General features: G+C 42.5%; 1 protein-coding gene across 1 annotated transcript in view; it reads right to left on the minus strand.

Moving 5' to 3' along the window:
- Positions 1-19,150, minus strand: part of AGAP1 (ArfGAP with GTPase domain, ankyrin repeat and PH domain 1) — a 622,443-nt gene that overhangs the window by 99,666 nt on the left and 503,627 nt on the right.

A 19,150-nucleotide genomic window follows, 5' to 3' on the forward strand; every position in this document is an offset into this window, starting at 1 on the left:
AAGCCTGGGCTTGCTATTTTATGAATGCAGAGAGCTCTTGATATAAACTCTCTCTCTCGATCCCACTTGGCGTCTATAAGGAGAGAGTCCCCCTTCTAGTGCTGCACCCTCCATTTCTGTGACTGGTCTTCCTACGTCTGGGGCCAGGTCTCTGGGCACCTCCAAACTGTCTCTCCTTAGAGGTGCCGGGCTGAAATTTGCCAGCTTGCAGCTAAGGCTCCCCTTCTCACTAGGACACCCGGCGGAGCCCGGCCCATGACGCCTGCTTGATTTGGAGACAGTCACTGACCAGCATTGTTCTAAGGGGACTCAGTTTCCAGATCTGAAGATCAGGAGTAACACTACTTGTTCTCGCAGGATTGTGGGAGAGTCAGGGAAAGACCAACCAAGAGTTAGTGAGACGTGAGTTAGTTTGGGGTCACATTCTTTCTCTCCTGTGACATGATCTGGGGAATCTTTATATACAAATTAGCAAAAATTAAGTGTTTCACAAAGTCCCATTTAAAGAGTTTCTTTGAATAATAGAACTTGATGGGTTCATGTAACTTTTGGCCAATTCAATATAGCAAATATTTGTTAATCACCTAATGTATACAAGACCCTGCTATGCTTAGGAGAGAAGGAAAAAACACACCAAAAGAACAGTCGTTAATCTTAAGTAGTCTGTGTTCTAAGCAAACACAAAAATAAGAAAATCTAACACAGTGAGGATATCAACCCCTGGGGTTATGGGAAATAACTGGGACAGGAGGAAGTACCTGGACTGGGTTTTGGTGGAGCAGAAAGAAGGGGGGAGATGTGGAGTAGGGCTAGTAATAAGTAGATTTAAAGGTCACTATAAGCAGATTCCATTGGGACACAGGTTGGACAGCCTCTTCAGAATCTGCTTTGTAAGGATGGGAGCAAGGCTTTCTATTTCTATGGCATGTAGAGGGCATTAGAGGCTCAATGGGAAGCTAAGAAAAAATTGACCACCTTGGAGCAGACCTTTTTGAAAAAAAAAAAAAATTGGCAAATGGCTATGATGACATCAAGTCAACCAACTGTGAAGGGGTTTCTCATAGTAAGAAAGCCTGAATCATGTGGAAACATTAGTGTGGGATCCCAAGGGGATCATGATGCACAGCAAGTAACAGGAAAGCTCCCGAGTCTTCAGCCAACGCCATGGGAAAAGCGCCATCTTGGAAGAGTAGAAAGGGTTCTAGCCTTGCCGTCTGAGGACCTTTGGTTCCAATCTCCGCTCTGATGTTTACTCCCAGGATTCCATGATCCCTCCCAGACCTTAGTTTTCTGCTCTGTAAAATGAGAGAGTTGGCCAGAAGGCTTCTGAAGTCTCTTTCAACTCTAACTCTGTGGTTCTTTGATTCCAAGAACTTCAAAAGATATTTCAGATACAAAACTCCTGTTTGGTTACATAAATGGAAATGAAAAATTGCAATTCAGGAGCTTAAAAATGGGGTTACTAAAGATATAACAAAATACAGAGTAGGGTTCGTGAACCCAGGTATCTCCCACTGTCATGTTGGGAGGGAGGGGGACCAGTATTTCTAGAAAGAGCTAGGCGGAGGAGAAACGTCTCCAGAGTTCATGTTTGGGTAACTAGGTGTGTGTATCTCGAGTGCCATGGGATAGAAATGAGTCGGTCGTGATCCACTCGCTCACCCATTTTCTCTTCATTTAGCTGCTATTACTTAACTCCTTACTAGGAACGTGCCATGGTCTTGGGAACCGTCAGACGTACTGAGAGAAGGCTCTGGTTGAAAACGATTTGAAAGCTCATTGACATTCAAAATAGCGACACGCAAAAGCGGAGACGTGTTTTTCCTACTTTTTTTTTTTTTTTTTTGAGGCTGGGGTGAAGTGACTTGCCCAAGGTCACACAGCTAGGAAGTGTTAGAATTGTGTATGAAATCAGGAATTTTTCCTATTTTTTTTTTTTTTTTGTATTTTTCAAGAAATGAGAGAAAGAAAATGCAATTTTACATGTGTTCCTGTTAAAAAAGATTTTTGATACTCTCATGATAATTCCATGTATCCTTCCTTCACATTCACTCTCTGAAGACCAAGGTACAAGGAGTGATACAGTCCTAACCCTTTGGGTGTTGCCTTCTAAGTTGGGAGGAAGGAAAGAGCCATGTATTAAGCACCTATTACATCTCAAGTATTCTACAAGTAGGACCTCATTCGATACTCACAACAACCTGGCAGGTTGCTATTATCCCCATTGTTATTACAATTGGGGAAACTGAGGCAGAGAGTGGTTAAATGACTTGAGCATAGTGCCCGAGGTGATCCCGGGCCCCTTCTCTGCTGGCTCGGGATGCTTGGAGTGAAAGAGGATCCTCCCCACACACGTCCTTCTCCTATTACTCCCTGAACGTCAGGTGAGATGGACAGACAGCCCAGGGGGATCGGAGAGCAGAAAGCTCCGGCTCCGTCCCGGGCTCTCATCTTTCATCCGCCAGCAGCTGTTCAAGCAGCGCCCGCCGAGTTCCGCCGGCTCTCCTCGGGACAGATGGGTATTGAAACTTCTTTGTACACGGGATGCTCGGCCCAGGTGGAAGATCTGAGTTGTTAACTACCAAATGACAATGGCTGTTACTAATCGCTTATTGAATAATGAAACTGACACACCTGATAAAAGGTTTCAATCCAAGGGAAAAAATGATTAATTGTATTACCGTCCGCGGCACTGTTATTTGCGTGACAAATGGTCGGCAGGGCCCCCGTTAATCTCCGCACACCTCCAAGTCTGACGGAGCGGCTTCTGCCCGGGCATCCAAATAATCAGCCCTTCCCGAGACAGCCGTGCGGGCTTGTGAGGGGCTGAATGGGAGCTTTTATCAAGACTGATCTCCAAATCAATTTTCACAATGGATTTTTTGGTGGGAAATATCTGTGTATGTGTATATTGGGGGGGGGTGCAAGGAGAGGATGAGAGCGAGGAGGGGACCATGACAAAAGCCACAAGGTAGCTGGGCCCCCCTTCCATAATGGAGAAATGAAATCATCAATACAAGAGTGGCGTTAATGACTTTGGAAAGCTCCGCATGCTTTATAGATTTCCTGGATGGCGAAATCTGAGCGGCCGCCACATCCAGACCTGTCAGGGTTGTTTGTTATGTGGTAGTGGGGGGTTACGTTTCCTGCTGTGCAGCCAACTTCAATTCCCCCCAAGATACAGAAGAGGGATGCTGAGAAAGAGGGACTTTTTTTTCTCTGCAAGAGATAAAAAACTTTTTTTATTTCTAAGGAGCAAGCCAAGAGTGACTTTAATGTTACGGTGGCACAGAAGGCATAGAGTAAAATCACATTCATGCCATCGCCCTGTTTCCGTAAGTCCAAGAAGGTCAGACACTAATGTCACATGTCATCACCTCCTTTAGAAGCTGATGGAAAAACAATATGAAACCCAAAGTCACCTCAACAAATGGAAAACCTGAATTTCAGACTATTATCATGTGAAGAGAGAGAAAGACAGAGAGAAACAGAAAGAAAGAGAGAGAGAGAGAGAGAGAGAGAGAGAGAGAGAGAGAGAGAGAGAGAGAGAGAGAGAGAGAGAGAGAGAGAAACAGAGAGAGACAGAGACTGGAGGCCATGCTGGAGAGAGTTGCAACACTTAATCTGGGTGACTTGGGAGCATGCTTCAGTTTCCTCCTCCATCAAATGGGCAGTTTGACCTGATGACTCCCATAAGGTCCCTTCATTTATGCTTTGGCCCCATTTTTGTGTCACAGAATCTCTGGTGTCAAGTGAAGACCCAATTTCAGAAGAATGTTTGAAAATGAATAAATTAAAATCCTAGGATGACAAAGGAAACCATCAGAATGTTTGGGGTCCCCAAACTAGTAACTTCTGCCTAATTCCGATAGTCCTGTGATGGAGAGAGCCATCTGCATCCAGAGATAGGACTCTGGGGGCTGAGCATGGATCACAACAGAGAATTTCATCCTTTTATTTGTTGTTTGTTTGCTTATTTTTCTCTCTCTCGTTTTTTCCCTTTTAATCTGATTTTGCTTATGCAGCAGGACAAATATGGAAACATGTTTTGAAGAATAATTGCACATATTTAATCATTTTGGATTATTTGCTATTTAGGGGAGGAAGAAGATGGGAAGGGAGGGGGAAAAATTTGACCACAAGGTTTTGCAAGAGTGAATGCAGAGAACTATCTTTGCTTGTATTTTGAAAAATAAAAAGCTATTATCATAAAAAAAGTATAAGGAAAAAATCCCTGACATCCTTTGCTTAACTAGAAAATTGATGATCAGATGCTGCTTGTAGAGGGAATTTCCTTACCATAAGCTCCCTCCATCTATGGAATCCCTAAATCATGCACTGGGTTAAGGTTAACTATACAGAATGCCATATTAAAAACCTGCACCATGCTGAAAGAAATGTGGGATAATTTAGAGGATCTCAAACTTCTTAGTCTCAGGATCCTTTGATACTTAAAAGTTATTGAGGACCCTCCAAAGAGCTTCTGTTAAATGGGTGTATTTACTGACATTTTAAAAGTTAAGATTGCAGGATTATTATGAAAATGGTTCAAACAGTTCTTCCTTTCCTCAAACCCCTAATCAATGATCTCTCTCTGTGTTCGAATTATATTGTACTGCTCTGTCTCAAAGATCTAACTGTCCAAGATAATGGAAGCAGCTGAGGGCACACTGCTCTGGACTTCTTGCCTTTGTAGGCACAGTGTTTTGCACATTGTAGGCACTAATACTAAATTGAACTGAAAATTATGCTTGTAAAAGAAAAGACGATCACTGAATTCCTCATAATAGTTTTTAAATGATTGATTTTTAAAATAATTTTAAAATTATTTAATTTAAATTTAATTAAATTTTAAATAAATTTCAAAATTTAAATTAAATCAAATACAATTTAATTAAAAATTAAAAATTTAAATTTAAATTAATTTAAATTTAAAATAATAAATTTAAATTTAAAATAATAAAATAAAAAAATTATTGATACCTTTTGTTTTTATGTTATTAGTGTTTTCCAATTTGTTCCCCTCCCTTCCAGACATGAAAAAAGCACGTATGGAACAAAGCAATGAACCCTTCTGTTACTTTAGGAAAAGTACAAGGAAAAAGAGAAATATGTATGAGGAAGGGAGGCAGCAAAGGGAACGTTCTTGACCCAGCTTAGAGAAAATTCACAAAATTACAGGCATGAAAAGGAAATTAGAATCTAAAACTCCTCTTCGCATAAATTGTCAGGACACTTAAGAACACTGATGGCAAAGGAAAATTTCTCCACTATTATGAAATGATTGAAAAATGGACAGGATTAGCACAATGGAAATTGTCTCTGAAATCTGAATGTCAAAATCTAAATGCTTTTGCTTGTGCCCTCCTATGGAAAAAGACAGAACATGTGAGACTTTTAGAAGGGTTACAGAAGCCTAGCTCCAGAGTGGAAGGGACCTTCCCAACTCTCCCATTTACAAAGGAGGGAACTGAGGCTCACAGAGATAGCCCTGTTTCTAGATGGATGTTTGAAGGGACCTCGGGGGCCTTCATTTTCCAGGGGTCCTAGGCTGGGAGAACCATGTAGAGCATCTCTCTCTCCCCAGCTAAGGAAAGTGAGGGCCGTGGACGTGGGTGGGTGGCCAGAGGCTGGGCCGCTGATGAGGGGGCTTGTTTTAGGAGGGGGTGGATTAAATAATACGGGAGACACGCCATGTTCTTATTTCTGCAAGGTTCTATGAGGTGAGTTTTAGAAAGGTCGATGTCATATGTAGATCAACTTCACTAAACTTGGCCCTTGGGAAACAAGCGGGGGTCACACATCAGGGGATCCCCAGAAAAGCTGTCCCTTGTCCCGGTGCCAAAAGGAACGCAAGCTGATTGAGGGCGGGGGCTCGCCCGTGAAACCCCCAGGTCTGTGACTCATCACAGTACATCACAGGACAGAAATGCTGGGAGCTTTAAATTTACCAAGATCGTATGGCCCATATGTGTCAGGTCAACCCTGCGGTCAACTCCGCTCCCACCGGACTACAAATTCTCCTATACAGTGTAATGCACCTCACACATCACATAGCAAGCTCTAGACACGTGGAGGTGGGAATTTTCTGTGGCCAGGAGATGGGGAAACTTAGCAAGGCTTTAGAGGCACCTGGAAAAGACATCGAGGGGGTTAAAAAAGAGAGTGAGTGAAGAGGTTAGGGAGAGACAAGACAGAAAGAAAGTAAATGGAACCAATAAAACATTTAAAAATACAGGGAAAAAAACCAAAGCTGTTCCGGTACAAACATGGTAGTTTGAGCATTGCCTTGTTAAATTTTATATATACCCTCCAAAACCCAAAGAAAACCCCGTTTTCCTAAATCATTTTTTTTTGTTCTCTGGATAGTAAAATAATTGTTCACTGGTGAATGTGAAATTTGTAATAAAGCAATTCAAGAAAAAAAGGAAATTGAATGGCTTTGATCATCAGTTAATTACATCCCATCCAATTCCAGAAAGATTTCTTTATGCTTCCAGCTCAGAGTCCTTTTTTTTTTTTTTTTTTTTTTGCCATGAAACCAGAAGTTTGAGTCTGTAGCCGTCTGACCTTTTACCTCTGGGAAGAGAAATGTCAGCGCTGGCTCCTGAGCCTTTCCCTAAGTCGGGATGCTAAAAAAAAAAAAAACCAAACACTGAAAAAGAAATGTTTCAGCATAAGAGAAATCCCTTCCTCTTCATTAGAATAAAAAATGGCAGAAGGCAAGGCCTTAATTGCCCATGAAGGTCCGTGACTGAATGTGGTGACTGCCGAGGTTTGAGGAGTTAGAAACTAGAAACTTAGCAGGAAATGCTCTCCATCTCCTGGAGTGTCAAAAAGCTACTGATACTTCTCACTCAATTTAAAAAATCATCCTCATTCAGGTGAAAAAGAAAATCCTCTCTCCCCTTTCGGTTTTCTCGCACATTAGTGTCTCCTTTTATTTTTTTGTGCTCAACCACCAGAAATGGAAATGGAGGCTGCTCTTTAGCATCTCCACCAGAACTAACGTTTGGGCCAAGCAGAAAAATGTAAGTCTAAGGTTCGAAGTGAAAATCCATGGGGAGGGGGGGAGCCTGGAAAGGGACAATGGTGGGGATGGGGAGAGAGTGAGGATACATTTGCAATGAACTGCTGACATCCAAGATGCCTGTAAGCCAACATACCACTGATTAAAGAGCACGAAGGGGCCGCCATGTTAGGGAGAAGACGCCGGAACACAAAACAACAGCATCCTCCATCCCTGTCTGGGCCTTTCCAAGCATGCTGGAGACTTCCTCACCGCAGGGCAGCGGAAATCCTGGCTCTGGAGGAAAAGGCTTGGGTTCAGACCCTGGGGGACATTTAATTCTTGTGTCTCAGTTTCCTCTTTTGTAAGAAGAGAAGTGCTTGTACTGGGGGAGTCCAAGGTATGGCTGGGCTTGCCTCAGAATCTGAGGATTCTGGGTTTTCTGTAGAAGAAAATTTTCTAGTGTGTGGGTGTACTTCAGCATGTCCGACTCTTTGTGACTTCTTCTGGCATTATTTTATCAGATACTACTAAGATCCAGGAAGTTGAGAGATCCACCTCATTTTACAGGTGGGGAAACTGAGGCAAACAGACTGAAGTGACTTGCCTAGAGATGACAGTTACCATGAATTTCCCTCTTTTGATCACACACCAAAGCAAAGGTTATCATTTAAAAGCAGCTTATGTGTTAATCTAAGAAATTGTAAATAATCCTTGCATTCACATACAAGATTTTCCAGTTTTGTTGTAGGCGACAATATTTTTTTGCTCCCAGATTCAACATAATGCACAATTCAACACAATTCAACCATTGGCGGTACTTTGTGTGCCAGACACTGGAGTTGCAAAGATGAAAAACTAATATGGTACCTGCCCTCAAGGAGCCTGTAATCTCATGGAGTGAAGAATGGAGAAGATAAAAGATTTACACAAATAATTAGAATACAGGTAACATGGAACTGGGCCACGGTACAGATCCTACTTAAGAATATTACAATCTAAAAATGAGATGCTTTTACTTCAGAGACAGAGGAACAGCAACAACACTTGAGAGTGGAGGCTACTCTGCTTCTGTCTTGGGATCCCCAGGACTTATCACAATGCTAGCCCTGAATACTCAATTGATTCACTGTGGTTGAATAGGAGTCAAAGGTCCTCTCACTTTTCTTTTTCTAGAGCATCAGTCAGTTGGTCAATGTACCAGAGTGATGCAGGAAAGAGAAAAATGGGCTGTTGCTGGGAAGGCTCCAACCCATCTGCTGACCTTCCAGGAGTCCCGGACAAGTTTCTGACGACAGGTTGCATTGGTGGAGATTTCCTCTTACCTGAGACTTCTCTGTATCAGTTAAGTCATAGGTCTAGTCCTTATCAAGTTCCTATTGTTATGATGTAGCACTAATGTTCAAGAAGTGGGTTCTAGGGTAGAAGAGCATCAGTTGAATATACTAGTAAATATGGTACCAATATAATGGAACAAGGCCAAATGATCATCTAAAGGAAAATGCAATGAGAAAACTAAATAAATTCAGCATGTAATGAATGCTTGCTAGATGGACAGCGAAGGATTGCTCACCGGACAGGGAAGGAAGGAGGGACATACTCAGAAATGAAGATGTGAAACTCCTCCAAAGAGAAATGTAAACATTAAAATTTAAATTGTTTAATCCAACTAAAAATAGATTATTCATAGATGACATTCCTTTTGTTTGGTTTTGGAGTCCAAACAGAATCTCAGTAAACCATGAAACAAGAATAAGAAAGACCAACCGAATCCGGGTTTATTTTTTAGAGGGCACCTGGTAGAGGGGGCAGTTTTCTATGGATTCAGAAAGCCTAGAGCTGACTCTTGGCTTGGTCTCCAGATGATCTTAGGAAAATCACAGCATTTTTTCTAGGATTCTCCTGACTCATCTATAAAATCAGAGGGCCAGACATGAGAACTTTGCATGTCCCTGAACTCTGCAAATTTCCAGAGCAAGCCTTTCATTTGTCGACTGGAGGGATGGGACTATATGGTCTTGGAGGTCTATAAATCCAGCTCTCAATTCTCAGATGCTCTGTTAATCACTCAGTACCACCAATCAAGGTTTTAGTGCTGCGATTATTTAAATTCAGATCAAAACCAAGCCAAAAATGAATTTTATAACCAACTGAAAGCAGTTGACTGATACATGAAATCCAAGTAAAGTACTTTTTCGGCTCATTTTCAAAGTATACGTTGGGCTAAGACTTCTTCACGAGTTATAAAGAAAAGCTTTTATAACTCATTCATTTGCCATTTGGCCCTTTACAGATTTAACTTGTCAAATATGGCCTAAGATGGTAGGACTGTCGCTATAATTTTCAGGGGAATTCTACGAGCATTCCAGAAGCCCGAGCCATTTGTTGATGTCCAATAAACTGCAATGAATGAGGTGAGTGAGTCTTTTGGAAGATGAGCTTGAAAGTCTAAGGACCTGAGTTCAAATCTCAGGTCGGTACGATCTGTGATCTGTATGACCTTGACCAAATGGCTTCCTTGCTTTGGGCCTCAGTTTTCTCAATTTTATAATGAGGGAGTTATTGATGACTTCCAACGTCCCTCCCATCTCAAATCTTATGATTGTTCAGACCAGAGCATCTTAGAGTTCATTAAGGAACCTTGGAGTCAACCTATTCCCAATCAAAAATCCCTTCTAAAACACACCTGAGAAATGGTCACCTTTTACATGAAGACATCTGGGAAGGGTGAACTCCCTCCTTCCCTCCCTTCCAAGGCAGTCTACTCCATTTTGAGATTGTGCCAATTGTTTACAACTGAGTTTTATTTTTTCCTTTTCCTTAGGATCAAATCTAAATCCATCTTTTTGCAGCTTCCATCCATAGCTATCGATTCTGCCCTCTGGACTGAAGGTGTAGACAAGTTACATCGGCCCCAGAAGGAATATTCATCATCCTGGATCACAGAGCCTTTAAATGATCAAAGTAAGAGACAGAAACCACAAAAGCCTCGAAATGAAATGGAAGGTGAGATTTTGTCTGCTTCTCTACTTCTTATAACACTTCCTGGCACATAGTAACCCTTTCCCATTTGAAGTCATTTTCTCTCAGTTTCACACATAATATTCCTAAAGTAGAGTTCTGACCATATCCAACCTCTACTCAATAAACCAAGGGAATAAAAATTTTTCATCCCTTCCTAGATCCCTTTCTATCTTATTATACAACTCCCTTTCATGCACCCTACAGTCCAGGTGAACATCCAAAATGGGTTCTCCAAGTGCTCTCTCCACACAGATGGTCCCTCATGCACTCTACAGTCTAGATAAAACATATAAAATGGACTCTCCAAGTGCTCTCTCCACACAGACGGTCCCTCATGCACTCTACAGTCTAGATAAACCATATAAAATGGGCTCTCCAAGTGCTCTCTCCACACAGATAGTCTCTCATGCACTCTACAGTCTAGATAAACCATATAAAATAGGCTCTCCAAGTGCTCTCTCCACACAGACGGTCCCTCATGCACTCTACAGTCTAGATAAACCATATAAAATGGGCTCTCCAAGTGCTCTCTCCACACAGATAGTCTCTCATGCACTCTACAGTCTAGATAAACCATATAAAATGGGTTCTCCAAGTGCTCTCTCCACACAGACGGTCCCTCATACACTCTACAGTCTAGATAAACCATATAAAATGGGCTCTCCAAGTGCTCTCTCCACGCAGATGGTCCCTCATGCACCCTACAGTCTAGATAAACCATATAAAATGGACTCTCCAAGTGCTCTCTCCACACAGACGGTCCCTCATGCACTCTACAGTCTAGATAAACCATGTAAAATGGGCTCTCCAAGTGCTCTCTCCACACAGACGGTCCCTCATGCACCCTACAGTCTAGATAAACCATATAAAATGGGTTCTCCAAGTGCTCTCTCCACACAGACGGTCCCTCATGCACTCTACAGTCTAGATAAACCATATAAAATGGGCTCTCCAAGTGCTCTCTCCACACAGACGGTCCCTCATGCACTCTACAGTCTAGATAAACCATATAAAATGGGCTCTCCAAGTGCTCTCTCCACACAGATAGTCTCTCATGCACTCTACAGTCTAGATAAACCATATAAAATGGGTTCTCCAAGTGCTCTCTCCACACAGACGGTCCCTCATACACTCTACAGTCTAGATAAACCATATAAAATGGGCTCTCCAAGTGCTCTCTCCACGCAGATGGTCCCTCATGCACCCTACAGTCTAGATAAACCATATAAAATGGACTCTCCAAGTGCTCTCTCCACACAGACGGTCCCTCATGCACTCTACAGTCTAGATAAACCATGTAAAATGGGCTCTCCAAGTGCTCTCTCCACACAGACGGTCCCTCATGCACCCTACAGTCTAGATAAACCATATAAAATGGGTTCTCCAAGTGCTCTCTCCACACAGACGGTCCCTCATGCACTCTACAGTCTAGATAAACCATATAAAATGGGCTCTCCAAGTGCTCTTTCCACACAGACGGTCCCTCATGCACTCTACAGTCTAGATAAACCATATAAAATGGGCTCTCCAAGTGCTCTCTCCACACAGATGGTCCCTCATGCACTCTACAGTCTAGATAAACCATATAAAATGGGCTCTCCAAGTGCTCTCTCCACGCAGATGGTCCCTCATGCACTCTACAGTCTAGATAAACCATATAAAATGGGCTCTCCAAGTGCTCTCTCCACACAGACGATCCCTCATGCACTCTACAGTCTAGATAAACCATATAAAATGGGCTCTCCAAGTGCTCTTTCCACACAGACGGTCCCTCATGCACTCTACAGTCTAGATAAACCATATAAAATGGGCTCTCCAAGTGCTCTCTCCACGCAGATGGTCCCTCATGCACTCTACAGTCTAGATAAACCATATAAAATGGGCTCTCCAAGTGCTCTCTCCACGCAGATGGTCCCTCATGCACTCTACAGTCTAGATAAACCATATAAAATAGGCTCTCCAAGTGCTCTCTCCACACAGACGGTCCCCCATGCACTCTACAGTCTAGATAAACCATATAAAATAGGCTCTCCAAGTGCTCTCTCCACACAGACGGTCCCTCATGCACTCTACAGTCTAGATAAACCATATAAAATAGGCTCTCCAAGTGCTCTCTCCACACAGACGGTCCCTCATACACTCTACAGTCTAGATAAACCATATAAAATGGGCTCTCCAAGTGCTCTCTCCATGCAGATGGTCCCTCATGCACTCTACAGTCTAGATAAACCATATAAAATAGGCTCTCCAAGTGCTCTCTCCACACAGACGGTCCCCCATGCACTCTACAGTCTAGATAAACCATATAAAATGGGCTCTCCAAGTGCTCTCTCCACACAGATAGTCTCTCATGCACTCTACAGTCTAGATAAACCATATAAAATGGGCTCTCCAAGTGCTCTCTCCACACAGACGGTCCCTCATGCACTCTACAGTCTAGATAAACCATGTAAAATGGGCTCTCTCCATCCAGACTGTCCCTCATGCACCCTACAGTCCAGGTAGAGCATCCAAAATGGGCTCTCCAACTGCTCTCTCTGTGCTGGCCAAACTGAATGATGAGCTCTTTGTTCATCCCCCGATTAATCTACTCACTCCTGCTTCCAAGCATTTGCTGGGGCCGATCAAGTCCTTTCCCCACCTACTGTCCTGCCTACTGTCGGCTCCCTCAGACCTTCATATGCTGATCTTATTAAAGGCTCAGGTATAATTCCCCACCAGATAAGTCTATTTCTACATGATTTGAGAATCATTTCATTTTGTTTTGTTTTGTTTTCAGGGGGTGAGAGGATGTAGACAGTAAATTAATGCCTGAGAACCTTGGAGGCTCAACTGCCCCACTTTTAACATTGGATTCCCAGTGCCCAATACCAGTGCTAAGCAAAAACCAATCTCCAATTGGTTCCAATCTCACCTCAAACACTTACTGTGTGTCTCTAGTCATGTCGTTTGTTTTTCTCTGTCTCTGTTTTTTTCTTTGTCACATGAGGTTTGAGTCCTGTCACTTTTAAGGTCCTTTATAGCTCTATATTGATGATCCTTGAATTTGATTCAAATTTCTAAAATTAGGAGCCGTTCCCCACTAGGCAAATGGTTGAAGGATATCAACCAGCAATTTTCAGTGTATGAAAGAAATCTAAATGAACAATTTAGATCTAAATTAATTTAGATCAATTAGATCTAAATCACTAATAATGAGAGAAACAAAATTAAAACAAGTCAAATCAAACACTTCGGGATTTCTGAACCAGTCTGGCCATTTTGAAAAGCAAAACAGAACAATTCCTAAAAGCCGACCAAAGTGAATGCCCTTTGACCTAACAATGTCACTACTAACCGGACACCTCAAAGTGATCCAAGAAATAGGAAAAGGACCAGTGTGCAGCACTAAAACAATAGAAACAAATGGAGACCAAAGTGGGTCTTCTTTCTGGGGAAAGACAAATTGAACAATTTGCAACATGTGGATGTAATGGAATAGAAGAAGTATCATCGTGCCATAAGAAATGGGCAGTTTCAGTGAAACTAGAAAGATTCTTAAGAATGGACAAAGGGAGAAGGGAGCAGAACTGAGAGGGCAGTTTATACAATGACAACAACAAGCTGAAAACAACGTGGGAATATTTAGAACTCAGATCTCTGCCATGAGAAGCCAGGAGTGAAAAAAGTGAAGATGATCAGGACAACTAGAAAGTCCCAAAGTCAGGAGGACCCGAGTTCAAATCTGACCTCAGACACTTAACACTTCCTAGCTGTGTGACCCTGGGCCACTTAACCCCAAGTGCTTCCCCCACAAAAAAAGTTAAAAAGAATAAAGATGATGCATGTTTGTGACCAAGAGTCAGAGAGACAGACAGAATGTGTGTATAGAGATAGAGAGAAAGGGAGACGGAGACAGCGAGAGACCGACCCACCCTCCCAGTTTTAGGTAAGATCAATGTAGGAATTTGTTTGACTCTGTTTATGAGAAGGATTTTTCTTTTTCTTTTCCTTCTGTTTGTGGCTTTTTATGGTTTTGGTTGTTGTTTTGGGGCGGGGTGCAGTGGGAGTAATAGATCACAAATTTATCTGTAAAAGTGTTATTACCTCAGGATCTTTAAAATGAACATTTAGCATAGTGCCTGGATCCATTTCTGATCAGAGTATCCTGAATACTTTATACAGGATATCTTCAGAAGCAAACAGTCGGTGCTCTTTATTTACTGATTGGATCTATGTGGAGAACCTCATATTGGAAGCCCCCCAAGGTAAAATGCAGGCAACACGTGTGATCGGCGGCGGCCAGTGGGGACGCTCCTCAGCAGCACGTGGCGTTCCCTCGTTAACTACCAATTAGAGGGAAACAAGGGGAAGGCTCAGAGTTGACGAGGAGTTGGGGCTCCTCTGGCCGCTGCACCTGAAGCCCTCTCCACCGGGCTGGCCAGCGAGCCAGAGCTCGGGAAAGGTAATCAATCCCGGCTAAGCAGCATCTCGCCGGGCGGGCAGGGCGAAGCGCGAGCCCCTCCGGAGCCCTGGCAGGCTGCCAGCCTCCAGACAGGAGCCATCAATGTTCCTGACGATCATGGGAGCGCGAGGGGCTATGCGTAATTGACTAGACGATGGGCGAAAACTGTGTCCAATCAGTGTGTGAGCAGCACGGCGTGGAATATGCGTGCCACCTGATTACATGGAGCCTCGTCCTTTCTCTCTCCTCATGAAGCCTCTTCAAGGTCCACAGTACGGTAATAAGATCATTACTGTCAAGCAGTACGAATCGCGGGCAATGAGTCTTGGGATGGGGAGTCATACTTCACAAGATCCCCTTCCCCCTCCTCCCTCCCTCCCTCTCTTTCTTTCTCTCCTCTCTCTCTTTCACTCTTTCTCTCTCCATCTCTTTGTCTCTGTCTCTATCTCTGCCTCTCCATCTCTGTCATTTTCTCTCATTTTCTTTCTTGTTTGTTTCTGTCTGTCTCTGTCTCTGTCTCTCTCCCTCTTTTCTCTCTTTCTCTATTCCTCTCCCACCCCTTACTACGGGGACAGAAAGGGGATGATGAGAAGGCAGATAACGATCGCATCATCTTGTACCAACTAGAAAGTCACTCTTTAGAAAAAGTCAAGAAGAATCAGCTCAAGAGAAACTCAAGACATTTCCCCGCTTTGCCTCCCCCTCCACTTCAACCTCCCCTTCGAAATTAGATAGAATTAAACCAGGCGCAGAATTCTCTTTTCCTGAACTCTGGCAGAATGCGCTTAAAATTTAATCATCTGATAGATCTTCCTCTCCAAGCAAGGCCCTGCTACCCCCACAGACGAATGGCCAATTTTCTCCATTTCTAGCTTATAAAGAGAGCCTTTGGGAAGTGTGTGTGAGTGTGTGTGTGTGTGTGTGTGTGTGTGTGTGTGTGTGTGTGTGTGTGTGTAAGGGAAGTTTCTCTCTACCTAGATCTTTCAGGAGTGTGGTACAAGGTAATCAAAGCACCTTTATGTACCTCTCTGTCTGTCTGAAGGAAAAAGGGGAGGAGTTGAAAAGGTAAATACTCAAACTTCTGGATTAAAGTCTATTTTTCAAAGCTTAAAAAAAAGAAATTTGTCAAAAAGCTGTGAAATAAACCTCATTGGGGGGGGAGCAATTAGTTGATATAGTGCATAGAGCCCCAGCCCTGAATTCAGGAGGACCCGAGCTCAAATCTGGCCTCAGACACTTAACACTTCTTAGCTGTGTGACCCTGGGCAAGTCACTTAACCCCGATTGTTTCAGGAAAAAAATAAATAATTAACCTCCTGGTTGTGAATGCCCCCCCTCATTTATAGCTTTATAGATCAACTACTTTTTACCCACAATAAGAAACTGAGGCTCAAGACATATAAGCAACTATCACAGGTCTCACTGATAGGCAAAAGCTGAGCTCTGGTGACCTGTTGGGTACCCACTAAAGAGAGGCCACTGAAGGAGAAGACATTTTGACTATAACCAACTCATGAAACAGGCAAGGATTGCTGTGTACCAGCAAAAGTAACATCAGGCAAATCCCAGACCTCACAGTGCTTCTCAGAATACATCACGTAGGTCGGAATAAATGGACAAATATAATACAGGAACCAGAGTCAACATATTAACATGGAAGTGTTGAACAACATAAGTAACACATAATACAACCCAGATGATGTTAATCTACGGTGTTCTCGGTCCAACATGGGCTGTAGGGATCTATCTGTAGTTGAATTCGAAATCCCCTAGTGACCTGACACAGAGGGAGAGAATGTCCACCAAGAGAGTGAGGATGAACGAAGGTAGAATTTGGAAGAGAGGAAGTCAGCAATGGGAACACAAAAAGTGAGAAATGATTTCAATAAACTTTGAGGTGATCATCCTTGAGAGGCAACTTCCTTTCTCTTAAGGAGGGTTAATGCCTTGGTAGTAATGGTGTCAGTAAGGTCTAAGTGAAAGGTTATTCTAGAACTCTTGGGATGAAGTGCCCACCTTATGGCAGCAAATCCCCAATCCCTGAATGTCTGTGGTCCCTAGATAACAGCCAATTAAGCTTAAAATTGTACAGTTAAAATTTTTTTTGTTTTCTCATTATTAAAAAAGGGCCATATAGTCTGGTTTGGTAAAAGTGCTAAATGGTGTTGAGAAAGATACATATAGATGCATAAATATTATATGATTGTATATAATAAATGTCTATAACATATATATATATATATATGCACATAGGTATGTATAATATCACATTGAGATGCTATAAATCTTTTAGTTTTGAATCCTCCATGGGTTTTGTTGAATTTCATATTTTCTCTCCTTTATATAAATTTGTCCAGCTCTGAGAGATGAACATTAAAGTCTCCTTTTATTATGTTACTACTTTCTCTTTTTACATTTCATTTGATTTATTCTTTACAAATGAAGAAAACAAGACCCCAGTGATTATGATAAAAATGCAAGTGGAAAGGACAGTAAAGCCATTTTTCTGTAAATGATAAGTAATAACCAGTTTGCCCAGGCTCAAAGAAGAAATCTGACAAGATCCTTCTCCCTACTTCTTCGTGGAGATCAGAGATCAAAGGTGTAAAATATTCATACCACATTCAATGCTTTAATTTTTGTTGAACATTTTATTCCTTTTGATTATGTTGGCTGGGTCTTTGGGAGTGAAGGGGAGGGTGGGATACAGTGGGAAATAACTATGATCTAAAGACAAATTACGACAACACAAATTTGATGAAGGGTCTCTCTGTTTGACCATCGACCGCGGGTCCTTTAGTCAACAAGTCTCCTTGACTCGACTTGACATTTCCGAGAAAATCTTTGATTTCTCGTTCTTATTCACAGAATTCAGAACCAGTCAGCTGGAGAGGAGATTATGAGGCAAGCAGAAAGTGTACATACATACAGCTCACCTCCACAGCAGAGACCAGTGAGTGGAATGACCTCATTTTACAGATGAGGAAGCAGGCTCAGAGAGGAAGTGCCTTGCCCAGGAATGTTAAGGGATTTGAATCCAGTTCCTCTCTCCAAGTCCAGCACTCTTTCTAGCATCCTACACTACTTCCTGGGATCCCCAGATTCCTTCAAACCTCAGCTTCAGTGACGCCTCTTCCAGGAAGCCTGCCTTGGTCTCTCTAAGTGCTAGTACCTAACTCGTTTGGTTATTCTCTGTGACACTCAAATTTACTGGGACTCAGTTTCCTTCTCAGTAAGGGAGGGGAAGGTTGGGCCAGCTGCCTGATCTTCCCTAATTAACAACTGACAGGATTACCCCAACTCTGATCTTGCTCAAGGAAGTGTCCATGTTACCCACGAGTTCCTTCATCAGCTGTTTTGAAGGCCAAGTATTTATATTTATTAATCCTGCCATTCCTTTAAATGAGGAGGGGGAGTTATGAGAGGGAATGACCTTAATGATCAGAATCTTTCCCAGTCAGAAAAATGAGAAAGAAACCCCCAGAATGGTTGAGTCGTGTAAGTCAAGAGCACCTGGGCTGCTTACCAACCCCTCCGACCCAAAGGATATGGCAGGAGGCCGAAGCCCAAGCCACCCGAGCAGGCAATGGAGCCACTGGCAGGAGCAGGGAAAGTGACCGAGTGTCCTTAAGGAAATGGAATACTTACTGATGGAGAAAGAGGGGACCAGCGGGGGAGCTGCCATCTACTTGTATCAGGTGCTTCCTTTTTTCTTTTCTTTTTCTCTTTATTTTTAAGCTCTTTCTTATAACGAGAACTCAGGAGAAAAAGATGTCGAGTCCTTCTATGTTGTCACTGACTCTTGAAAATACTTTCTAATCACCAATTAACAGAAGGAGACTATTTTGTCACCTTTTTTTTAATATTTAGAAAATGGGAGAAAAATAGGAATATTGGCTCAATTATTCCTGGGCAATTTGAAATTATAAGGGGAGCCATATGGGGGCCACCTGGCTGTCTTGCTACATTTGTATTTGGATTAAATGATAGTTTAAGTCAGAAAACATTTAGTAAGCACCTACTGTTTCCTACATGGTTGGATTAAATAATTGTTCAAGTGGGAAAGCAATTATTAAGCACCTACTATGTGACTTATAGAAGCATCAGTACAAAATAATCTTGGGTGAGCTAGGGGAGGGTGAGCACTGATCATTCTGGGAGAACTGCCTTGTGTAGTAGGCGGTGTCTGGGCTGAACCTGGAAGGGAGCCAAGAGCGGAAGAGTATTCCAAGCATGGAGATAGTCGGTGTGAAGGCACTGGGGGTGGGGGTAGGTTGTTTGGGGGTTAGAAGAGCAGGCCAATTTGGCCAGTTAGCGTGAGGAAGGTGTGTAACTAGGAATCAAGTTAGAAAGATAGGTCGGCATTATGTCATAAAGGGCTTTTGATGCTAAACAGCTTATTTTGCACATGATCCTCAAGGCCATAGGAAGCCAATGAAGCTTCACAATCAGAGGACTATCAATTTAACACTGTGGGGAGGAAAGGCCAAAGAAATAATTCCCCCAGAAATTTTATATATTCATTCCACAAACGTTTATTAAGCACCTACTGTATGCTGGATACTAGGCTAAGTGCCAGGTAAAGCTTGAACAACATTAAATCTTCAAGGTTCTATGGGAAACTACAACTTAAAGATTGAATGAAGTTCAACAAATCCTCCAGATTTTTCTCA

The sequence above is a fragment of the Sminthopsis crassicaudata genome, chromosome 4 (assembly GCF_048593235.1).
Source record: "Sminthopsis crassicaudata isolate SCR6 chromosome 4, ASM4859323v1, whole genome shotgun sequence".
Classification (NCBI taxonomy): domain Eukaryota; kingdom Metazoa; phylum Chordata; class Mammalia; order Dasyuromorphia; family Dasyuridae; genus Sminthopsis; species Sminthopsis crassicaudata.